Consider the following 11,389-nt stretch of genomic DNA (forward strand, 5'->3'; position numbering starts at 1 on the left):
ACGAAGTATCAAGTGAAAACGCTTATTCAGTAAAAACTGAAAACTATCGTCGTATGCCATCTGATTAAGGATGTACGGTGCACAGCAAAGGTGGGAATCCAACTAGCCACTTAATCATAGTTTTGCAGCTAACCCCCTGCACTTACGTCCTAGCTTAATAACGATTCAGCAGAAAGAAAGGAAAACGAATCGTGCTTTATCTGTGCCGCCACGGAGTCTAGACCTGTGCCGCCGCCGATCGCCAGGTGCCCTAGCTCTCCGACGACAGCCCCGTCCAACAACACTAGCCCTCCACCGGCCTCGACCGTGATCCCCTGCCCTCTGCCAGCCTTGTCCGTGATCCCACGCCCTCTGCCGGCCATGGCCGTGAGCCATTGCTCTATGCCGGTTACGACTCGCCTTCCAGAGCACGCATCACTACCGCTCGTTATAAGCAATGGTGTCACCGATCCTCTGTCCCCTGCCATTAACCTGCCTCCTACACAGGTAAGCAATATAATTTTTTTGATGATTATTTTTCTTCCTCCATTGATACAAACTGTTGACGCCAATGCCATGGTTGTTTCTTTTAGCTTGGTGGTGATTTGATTTTGCAAACCCATAATTGCAATGAGGGCGGCCGCCATGATATTGAAATGCATCCTCCCCCGATCAATTTGGATAGCTTCAGTACACCAAAAAAAAGAGCTATGGACGTCCCAGTTTGTGTGAGTAACATTATCACCACAACTTGGTTCAAATTCCACTAACAAATAGTAACTTGTATGACTAATGTGTTTTGTAATGTTTAGATTTCATCATGCACACCCATATGCGATGAGAACTTAAAGCCAACTGTAGGAATGACATTCGGCAGTATGGAAGCAGTCGAGGAGTTTTACAAGGCTTATGCACACAACGTTGGGTTTTCAGTTCGAATTGGACAGAACAAGACGAAAGATAATGTGATAGTCTGGAGGCATTTCCTTTGTGCATAATCAGGATTCCGAACAAAGAAGGAGGATGAACCCAAGATGGATTTGAATGGAGAGAAGAAAAGAACACATGCAAGAAAGATCACTAGATGTGGTTGTGAGGCCATGATAACTGTGAAGCATATGAAGGATGGCAAATACTCAGTATCATTTTTTCATGAAGAACACACCCATGAGTTTGTCACTCCTAGGAAGCAACATTTAATCAAATCTAACAGAAAAGTCACCGAACAGAACAGGGGATGTTGTCTTGTGAGGTGAAGAATAGACAGTCAGTCAATAGTGCAATTGCTGATGGCATGGACCATCTAATTAATCAAATGCACCCATCTTAGAGTGAGAGGCCCCTCTATCCTGAATTCGTCGCAGACAATACCGCAGAAATTTGAGCTCATCATAGACACAGACAAGACATATTTCTAGAACCAATTCACATTCATTTAGTAAATCTACAATTTGAGTATGTACAGAAATACCAAAAGACCAAAGATTTCTTGTATAACCACACCCATTCAAATATTTTCTGTACATCTACTTTCATTCAGATGCAGCAAAACAACAAGGATTTCTCTGTACTATACATCCCATTCATTCAGTTACAGCAAAACACCATTCATCATTCAGTTACAGAAACAACAGCTTTGAAGGGCAAGCCGCCGGGAAGGCTAGGCCGCTGAGGAAGGCTGGGCTGCCGAGGTCGCCGTTCACCCCTCGCATGGGCCAGTACCAGTTCGCCTGGGGGCAGCGCCAGGAAGGCTGGGCCGCCGAGATCGCCGTGGCACGGGACCATCACGGTGGCCGTCAGGTCGCCGTTGCGTGGGGCTACCGCCGCCGCCACCAGCGCGTGTAGGCACTGCCGATTAGCGGTCGCGCCGGGGCCGCGGGCTCCGAGTCGCCGTCGACAGAGGAGCGGCGCTGCAGTCTGTCGCCGTCGAATTGCCGCCGCCTCCATGTCTCTCTCGCACGGATTGATTTGTGTTTTTTTAATCGTTACCATGCTAGGACGTAAGTGCAGGGGGTTAGCTGTAAAGTTGTGACTAAGTGGCTAGTTAGATTCCCACATTTGTTGTGCACCGTACATCTTTGATCAGATGGCGTACGACAATAGTTTTCAGTTTTTACTGAATAGGGGTTTTCACTTGATACTTCGCCTATATATATATAGTCTCACACACACACTTACTTTTATGAATGCACACACAAACACCTTGTCTTTATGAACACCTTCGAGAGACTGAGCCGGCATATCATCTTGAGATTTTACGAAGTCATCGTAGACGACTCGCAGTCGACGGAAACATCTTCTCCCATTGAAAATGCATCGCCGAAAATTCTAAAATAAATTCAAGATAAATGCGAGCACCGGGACTTGAAACCTGGCGGGGATACCACTTTTTATTTAACCATCCAATCATAGGTTGATTTGCAGAAAAAGATAACGAAGCGGTTGTTATTGTATCGTCTAATTAAATTATTTTAATACATATGTATATAAAAATATTCCATATATACGTACTCCCTTCTAAAGAACTATAAAAGCGTGATCTAAACTCTCTTATATTTCTTACAGAGGAAGTACATGTGTTAGATTTCTTATAATACGGCCGTATACATTTAGAATGTAGTGCAGAGGCTGTTTTGCTTACAACGCTGGGAGCCTGGGACCTTAGCTTACCCTTCGTTTTCATTCCAATATATAATCTCATTGAAATCATCAAAAACTATCCATGGAGGGATCGAAGAGTCAAGTGCTTTCGGCCACCTCTAGGTTTTTCGTATATGCCGGTGCCATCCCCTCTAGGTTCTAGTTTTTTTTTTTTGGAAAAGGAGGTCAAAATGCCCGGTCTCTCCATCAATTGATATATGCATTCATCTTTATTAATTACTAGATAATTATCCGTGCATCGCAATGAAGACATTGCCAATACATTTTAGAAGCATTGCCAACTTTTTCTTCTACACTACTATCTACACTATTATTAATCTACACTTCTACAAAGGTTAATTTTTTGTGCTGGAATGTCAGAGGGCTAAATGACCCGGATAGACGTGCGACTGTGCACGAGACGATCGCCTCCACCTCATGCCACATCGTCGGCCTTCAGGAGTCCAAGATGGAAAACGTCGACCAGTACGTCGCCTCCTACCTTGGTGGTAATAGACTCCGTAGCTTTGCTCAGCGTCCGGCCACTGGATCCAGAGGGGGCCTCCTCATGCTCTGGGATGATAGTGTCGTTCGCATATCCGATGTCCACATCACTGAGTTCTGCCTTTCCGCAACGGTCAACGTCTTCATTCTGATACCCCTTTCAAGATCACTAGTGTCTATGGTCCAACGGCCTCCAACAGAAAGGATTATTTCTTCAGTGAGTTGATCGCTCAAAAACCCATCAATGGCACTAAATGGATTGTCATGGGCGACTTCAACCAGATTTACCGAGCGCGAGATAAAAATAACAGGAACATCAATCGCAGCCGCCTCAACCGCTTCCGTGCTACACTAGACACTTGTGAACTAAAAGAGATCCACCTCCAGAACAGACGCTTCACTTGGAGTAACGAGCGTCAAAACCCTACTCTGTGCAAGCTGGACTCGGTTTTCTGCAACGCCGACTGGGACATGCATCTTGATTCTCATGTGCTTCACGCCATTTCTTCTTCGCTATCAGACCATTGCCCCCTTCTCCTTGCTGATGACAGGGGACCGAAGCGACCAAGATGCTTCAGATTTGAGAATTTCTGGTCCTGTATCCCAGGATTTTTTGACACCGTGTCCAAGGCTTGGGAGGAGCCGTGTGCCCACACGGAGCCATACCAACGGCTTTTCCATAAGCTCAAGCAAACGGGGCGTCATTTGTCTAAATGGAGTAACAGACTCTTCTCCAAGGCAAAGTTGCATCTTCATGCGGCCCTCTCGTCATCCTTCGTCTTGACGTTGCCCAAGAGACGCGTGTCCTTTCGGTGGGAGAAAGGGAACTTCGGGCTCGACTCAAGCGTCGTGTCGTCAGCCTGGCAGCGGTTGAGAGGGCGCGCAAAAACCAATGTGCTCGCATTGCTAACATCAAGGAAGGAGACGCCAATACCAAATTTTTCCACCTCAGGGTCAACTCAAGGCGAAGAAAGAATCACATCCACAGGCTCAAGAAGAATTCTGGATGGATCACGGACCATGAGGAAAAAGAGGAAATTATCCATGACCACTTTGCGAACAGTCTGGGAGGGGGACAACCCAGATCGATGGATCTAAACTGGGAGAACCTGAACCTTAGGGTGGTTGACCTCACTGGCATTGACGACAACATCACTGAAGACGAGGTCAAAGCGGCCATTGATCTTATGCCGAGCGACAAGGCCCCGGGACCGGATGGATTCACGGGAAGCTTCTTCAAGAAATGTTGGCACATTATCAAAGTTGATGTAATGAGAGTCATTCACCAGTTCAGTAGCCTCCAAATGACAAATCTTCACTGGCTCAACTCGGCCAACATTGTGCTCATACCAAAGAAGGATGGGGCGGAGGAGATCGGGGATTTCCGCCCCATTAGCCTCATCCATGCTATTGCTAAAATCATCGCCAAGGTGTTGGCGTCCCGCCTTTGCCCTTTCATGAATAACCTTGTCTCCACTGCGCAGAGTGCTTTCATCAAGAAACGAAGCATCCACGACAACTTCATGTACGTGAGAAACCTCGCGCGACGCCTACACAGAAACAAAACTCCATCCTTGCTCTTCAAGTTGGATATCCGGAAGGCCTTTGACTCGGTATGATGGGAGTACATCCTTGACCTACTCCGTTGGTTGGGATTTCCGGACCGCTTTCGGGATTGGGTGACAGCCCTCTTATGCACGTCCTCTTCGCGCATCCTCCTCAATGGTATTGCCGGGGCCGCCATCTGCCATGGTCGAGGGCTCAGACAAGGGGACCCCCTTTCACCCCTACTCTTTGTCCTCGCGATCGACCCCTTGCAGCAGCTCCTCGACATTGCCACGAGTCACAACCTGCTGCAGAAAATCCGAGGGCGTGGATCTACTGTTCGTACCTCCCTGTATGCCGACGATGCAACGATCTTCATCTTCCCCTCACGGGAAGACGTGGCCAACCTTGCGGCCATCCTTAGTGCCTTTAGAGGGGTCACCGGTCTGTCCACCAACTTTCAGAAGAGCTCTGTTGTCGCAATTCACTGTGGCAACCTAAACCTTGACGACATACTCCACAATCTACCCGCCTCGTGAACTTCTTTCCCATTGAAGTACCTGGGACTCCCATTATCCATCTGGCAGCTGAAAAGGGTGGACTTCCAACACCTTGAGGACAAGGTGGCTGCGAGGCTTCCTCCATGACAAGGGAGAAACATCACCACAATAGGCCGGGCAGCCTTGGTCAAATCGGTCCTCACTTCACAAGTCGTCTACCACATCACATCCCTGAACATTCCCGCCGGTGTGCTACACAATGTCAATAGAATTGAGCGTGCTTTCCTGTGGTCGGCTCAGAGTCAAACTTCAGGTGCAAAATGCAAGGTCAACTGGGAGACTGTTTGCCGCCCTACGCATCTCGGCGGGCTTGGAGTGCTGCAATTGGGGAAATTTGCAAGAGCTCTAAGGTTGAGATGGCCGTGGGTGGAGTGGAAGGACCCGACTAGACTATGGGTGGGATTAGGAAACCCGTGCTCTAAGGTGGATATGGACCTCTTCTACGCCTCCACCGTCATTACCGTGGGAAATGGAGGGAAGACGCCCTTCTGGGAGGCACCATGGTTGAGAGGGAAAAACCTAAGGATATCGCCCCCTCATCGTCACAGCCTCCAAGGAAAGGAAGTGGGTGGTGAGGGATGCTCTGCGAGACAATGCTTGGGTGCACAAGATCGATCCTTCCATCAACCTAACGATCAACCACATTGTGGAGTTTGTGTACCTTTGGGTCCACTTGGAGCAATTCTAGCTTTCACCGGACATTGATGACGACATATCCTGGAAATTTGAGGCCAACGGTGAGTATTCGGCGGCCTCTGCTTATAGGATCCAGTTCTTGGGCTCCACGACGACAACCATGAACAAGACTATTTGGAAGGTTTGGGCACCTCCCAAGGTCAAGTTCTTCTCTTGGCTAGCAATTCAAAACAGGATATGGACGGCGGATAGATTGGAGAAGCGAGGTTGGGAGAATTGCGGCCTATGCACCCTCTGCAGAAGGGCAAACGAGACGTCCGCGCACCTCTTCTTTCGGTGCAGATTCACCTTGCGCGTATGGAGATTGGTAAAGGAGTGGCTTGGCCTAGGGGCTCTCGAGATCCATCAATGGCAGGCGGAGCGCAGCATCAAACATTGGTGGACAAACATGTCGAAGCCCAATACGGCGAACCGGAAGGCCATGGCTTCCCTTACTATGCTTGTCGGTTGGGTCATCTGGAATGAGAGGAACGCTAGAGTTTTTAGGAAGAAATCAACGCCCCCCCCTCTACATTCTAAAACTAATCCAAGATGAAGCCAAACTTTGGGTCACGGCAGGAGCTAGGCACCTGAGCATTATCATGCCGCGAGAGTAGTTGTTATTTTCCCTTTTATTGACGGACGGGCTATGTTGTGGAGCCACTAATTTGTACTCTAAAACTCTCCTCCTTTATTAATGAATGAGGCAAGTCTTTTGCCCATGTTTCAAAAAAAAACACCTCTACATCTACATCTACATCTACACTACTATTAAAAGAGCAAACATGAATTCCCCTACAACCACACCATAAAATATACACAGGATAACCTACACCCCACGATCAATTACATCTAATAAAATCTAACAGCACAGATTAATTCAGCGGTCTGCCATCCGATTGGTTGGCTCAGATTCAATGTTCTGCCACCCACGTCTGCCCCGCACACGTTCAGCCCTTGACCCACGTCTGCCCCGCACACGCTCTGCCCTTCAGATCGATCGGCATCATGATTTTTTTTCTCGCTCAATGCCGCCGCACCTCCATACGTCGCCGAGCCCTAGCTCCGGTGGCTGCGCCGCCCATGACGCCGACGAATTCTACTGGGATGTCGCGGACGAGCGAGGTTGAGTTCCAGGCCATCGAGGCCACCTACGCTGTCGAGCACCCCAAGCCGCCTGCCCACGACACCGGCGGCGGCAACGCCCAACAGACGCCCAACACCTGGTCCCAACAGTCGGCGGTGCTACCTCGCCGTCATGGATCCTAGCCAAGGTAGAGCTCCCCTCTTCTTGTTTCCCATATCCCCTTTCTTTCAAAATTCTGAACTCTAACATACAGATCCACCGACGTTGCGCTCGTTCATGGATATTGCATCCTTGCACCAGCATTAACAAGACGTCTATAATCCATCTACCTGCATGCTTAGGCTAGCCCTTGTGTGCATCCATGTTGCGGTATGCTTCCAATCGGTTAAGAGGAAATCCATCTTGTACAATGCATACCTGTTGGGAAGCATAAAGCACTCTGGTGAATCACTTTGGGAATTAATGGTTGTGCCAAAAATTGGTACCAGATCATAGGTTGTTCTTCCATTATTTTCAAAAAAGCAAGTACAAGATCATGGTGTTACTGAAGTGAGAAGATAATTGATCTATAATCCAGTTGTGTCAAGCCTGCATCAATGGTGTTTGCAATGATCAAATATCCCCCTCTTTTGTAGTATTGACAAAAACCATGCCAATGTTGCTACAGTTTCATCACCAAAAATGAGAACCCGGTTTTGGTAAATTAATTTGTGCAATAATATGTTCATTACTGATCCTGAACGAGGAGTAAACAGATTAGTTTCTAAAGCTTCTCTGTTGGGATGCTTAGGCCAGAAGGACAGCTAGAGTCGCCGCCATCGCTTATGGAGCTCCACACCATTGCCCAGTTGTACAATAACATGTGCAATCTTCTCCATTCAAGACTAAATGCAACTGGTGAACTCTTCGCCAAACAAGATATGAGGATCAGGCATATAGGCCCCATAAGGTAGCTATATAGTAATTCATGTGTAGTAGTGTGGATTATGGTCACATTTTGTCTAGGACTGCAGATATCTATGTCAATAAAAATGGATATTCTGCATATTCTTCTGAATTTTTTTTTGAGAACTATTCTTCTGAATTTTTAGTAAGGGCTTCATGTATAAGGTATGCAGTACTAGTGACTTAAAGAATTGATCAATTCTTCACATGCAGGAACATGGAGAGATGGATCTGGTGGATTGTAGCCACAAGGTGAGTGGCTTGATCCTTAATTAATCCAGTTAAATTTCATAGATTATTGATTAGTTTCTTAGCAAGAAGGGGAGCCTTGGCGCAGTGGTAAAGCTGCTGCCTTGTGACCATGAGGTCACGGGTTCAAGTCCTGGAAACAGCCTCTTACAGAAATGTAGGGAAAGGCTGCGTACAATAGACCCAAAGTGGTCGGACCCTTCCCCAGACCCTGCGCAAGCGGGAGCTACATGCACTGGGGCTGCCCTTTATTGATTAGTTTCTTAGCAAGCAAATTTCTATACATCAGATTGGAGGGATACTGCTGTAGTATGTGGGAGAAAGGGTATGTCTGCACCTGATGGTGATCTAAATGCTACATGGGAAGACTCCTCAATGGCAATAATATACCATGATAATGATAATGATATACTCCCTCCATAAAGAAATATAACAACGTTTAAAACACTTAAACCTATGTTGAACAGGAGCAAGACAGAAAAGAATAAGAGATTCTCTCCAAATTAATTACGGATTGTTTCCAGTGATTTTCAATTCCAAGTAATAAAGGATATAAGGTTACAATTCGTCACCTGGAAAAACAGATCTTTGTAGTCATAGCTATGTCTTCTCCAAGTGACCATACCCTTAAGCATTTGATGAAAGTGGATATATCATCAAGAGCCCTGCAAGCAAATTTATCTACAGCAGGAAACACACAATGATTACATATCAGATATTCACCTTCACTATCTGAAATGTTTAATGTTTACTTCCCCTTCTAACGTTAGCTTATCTAGAAAATTTCTGTTATTCTGAAGATCTAATTGATAAGTTTCAAATAGTACAGGAGTGAGATATCCAGCTATAATTAGAGTAGGGATCGACGCTAATTAAACCTCTTGACACACTCATTTGAAAGTCAAGTATATTTATGCAGCGACGCCTTATTACTCCTAAGAATATATCATTATTGCTGCTCATAGGAAGATATATTACACCATCAGTTGAGTTTAGCTAAATCTGCAGTTTTCATTACAATGCATGAACCTTATTTATCTTGCTTGACAAAAAAAGAGAGGATGAAGTACCCATCTTCCAGTCATCTGGCAAGCAACAGTCTAGTTCATATTGCAGACCTTCTTAGCAAGTATTATCGAGTGCCATTGTATCTTGAATAACACAATTTAAGAAGGGGGAAAATATGTAGAGGGATTTTGAATAGCACATCACACGGAGGCACACCTGATTGAAACTACATTTGTACATTAGTACATGGTAAACGTACAGTATGAATTAAAACTTAATTGCAAAGATAGGATAATCCAGACACGAAGTAATGTCTAAGGACTAAGATCAAGTCAGAATTAATCCTGATGGTTAATACAGAGATGAGAATTCATTTCATAACATTAATATATTATTGACTTGTGCAAATTGCAAAATAATCAATCAGTACACTAAGGAAAGCTGGAGCTGAGCCGTGAGAATCAATTAGAGAGATAAAATGTGAGAACATGCAATGGCCATATATTACTGGCTCCTACACATCTTCGCGGAGGCTGGTGAGCTGGCTGGGAGGTGGCCGTATCTCACTGGCTCCTGCACATCTCCACGGCTCAGCTGTACCTTTCCTTTGTGTGCTCAAGCTCAGAGCATTTTGAAGCGATCTATTAGCTCATTCCACAAGCAACAGAGAGAAGGAAGCAACAATTGATTTGCTCATACCAGTGGAGGCATCGAACTGTGCCCAGATATTCTTGTGCACCCACGCCCGCTCCTTGTTAGCTTGTTGCGGGCCTCCGCGCCCGCCTCGCGCTGGGTCGCCCGTGAATACGCCAAGCTCGAGCGCCTCCTTGGGCACTTCGGCAAACGGATTCGAAGAATGGCTTGGAAGAGCAGGGGCGTGGAAGTCTCGCGCATCCGACGGAGCCTAACGCTGGGATGCTCGCGAGCATGCCGAGCTGGGGGACCTCCTCGCCCACTTGGGCGACCGGATTCGATGAAAAGGGGATGCGAACTTCTTGCTGGCGGTGGGGACGAAGGGGAGGGGTGGGGTGGAGAGAGGGAGCTGGCGACCAAGGAAGAATGGGGAACGACGGGGAGAAATGTGAGGGGCGGTGGGAAGGTAGGTGACGGTGTGAGGGGGCGGCTCCTCTGTCGTATCTCTTTTTTTTTAACTATGTTTTCTACTTTCTCCGTTCTAAATTACTTGTCTTGGATTTGTCTAGATACGGGTGTATCTAGACTCATTTTAGTGCTAGATACATCCATATCTAGACAAATCTAAAACAAGTAATTCCAAACAGAGGGAGTAAAATTTAATACATGAATATATTTGTCATTTTTTCAATCGAGACTCAATTCATTCTTTTTATTTCTCTAAAAACAATCCAATATTTTCTATCTCTCTAAAAAATCAATTCTTCTAATAAATATCTCCTTTGTACGTTAATACTTGACATTTTTGTAGTTTAGTTTACAAAGGGCGTAGTACATAATGTTTTTTTAAATATGTAAAAAAATATAATCTATTTATGTAATTGTGATTTTTTTTGTGAAAACATGTCAGTGGACCATATATTACACTATGTAATCGTGAATTTTTTTGTGAAAACATGTCTGTGGACCGTATATTACATGTGCGCTCTCATTGTTGGGCATGCGACATATTTCAATGGCTTGGTAAGAAAACCCACTAAAAGGTTAAGATTTAAAATAGGTTTTTAAAAAAATTATGATACGTGCGTTGCACGTGCATACTTACTAGTACTGATAAATCACTATTCTTCTTCTTCTTCATATCCACAGATTGAATTAGGGAAAACATTGTCATTAGAGCACTCTGAATTGACAACACTTTTTTTAATTCTTATGTAGTTTCCATTCCATTGTAAGTTACAAGAGTAGGGTGTATTATTTTACATGACAGGGCCAATTTATCGCAGATGCAGCAATACTCATAGCTGATGTAGCTAAGAGTATCTCCAACCGCACCCCCAACAAGCCCCCTTTTTATCGTCGGTGCCGAAAATTCGACCCAGCCGCGCTCCCAGAAATCCATTTTTCGCCATCTCGGACCGATTATGGCGCCGGCGAAACCAGACCGAACCCGATGCGTGAGGGCGCCGGGGAAACAATTTTTTGATGCGAACGGGAATGGGCCCGCCGAGTCAGCGACTCGCCGCCTTCGTTGTCCTCATTGCCTCGGTTCCCGCGAGCATCA

General features: G+C 45.9%; 1 long non-coding RNA gene across 1 annotated transcript; it reads right to left on the reverse strand.

Annotated features, from left to right (window-relative positions):
- Positions 1-6,576: 6,576 nt before the first annotated feature.
- On the reverse strand, positions 6,577-10,296 carry LOC119269977. The gene is made up of 3 exons (XR_005133881.1): positions 9,892-10,296; positions 8,757-8,865; positions 6,577-7,407 (listed from the first exon to the last, which is right to left on the reverse strand). It is a non-coding gene; the product is annotated as an uncharacterized LOC119269977 (long non-coding RNA).
- Positions 10,297-11,389: the final 1,093 nt, after the last annotated feature.

This window comes from Triticum dicoccoides, chromosome 3A (genome assembly GCF_002162155.2).
Source record: "Triticum dicoccoides isolate Atlit2015 ecotype Zavitan chromosome 3A, WEW_v2.0, whole genome shotgun sequence".
NCBI classification, from domain to species: domain Eukaryota; kingdom Viridiplantae; phylum Streptophyta; class Magnoliopsida; order Poales; family Poaceae; genus Triticum; species Triticum dicoccoides.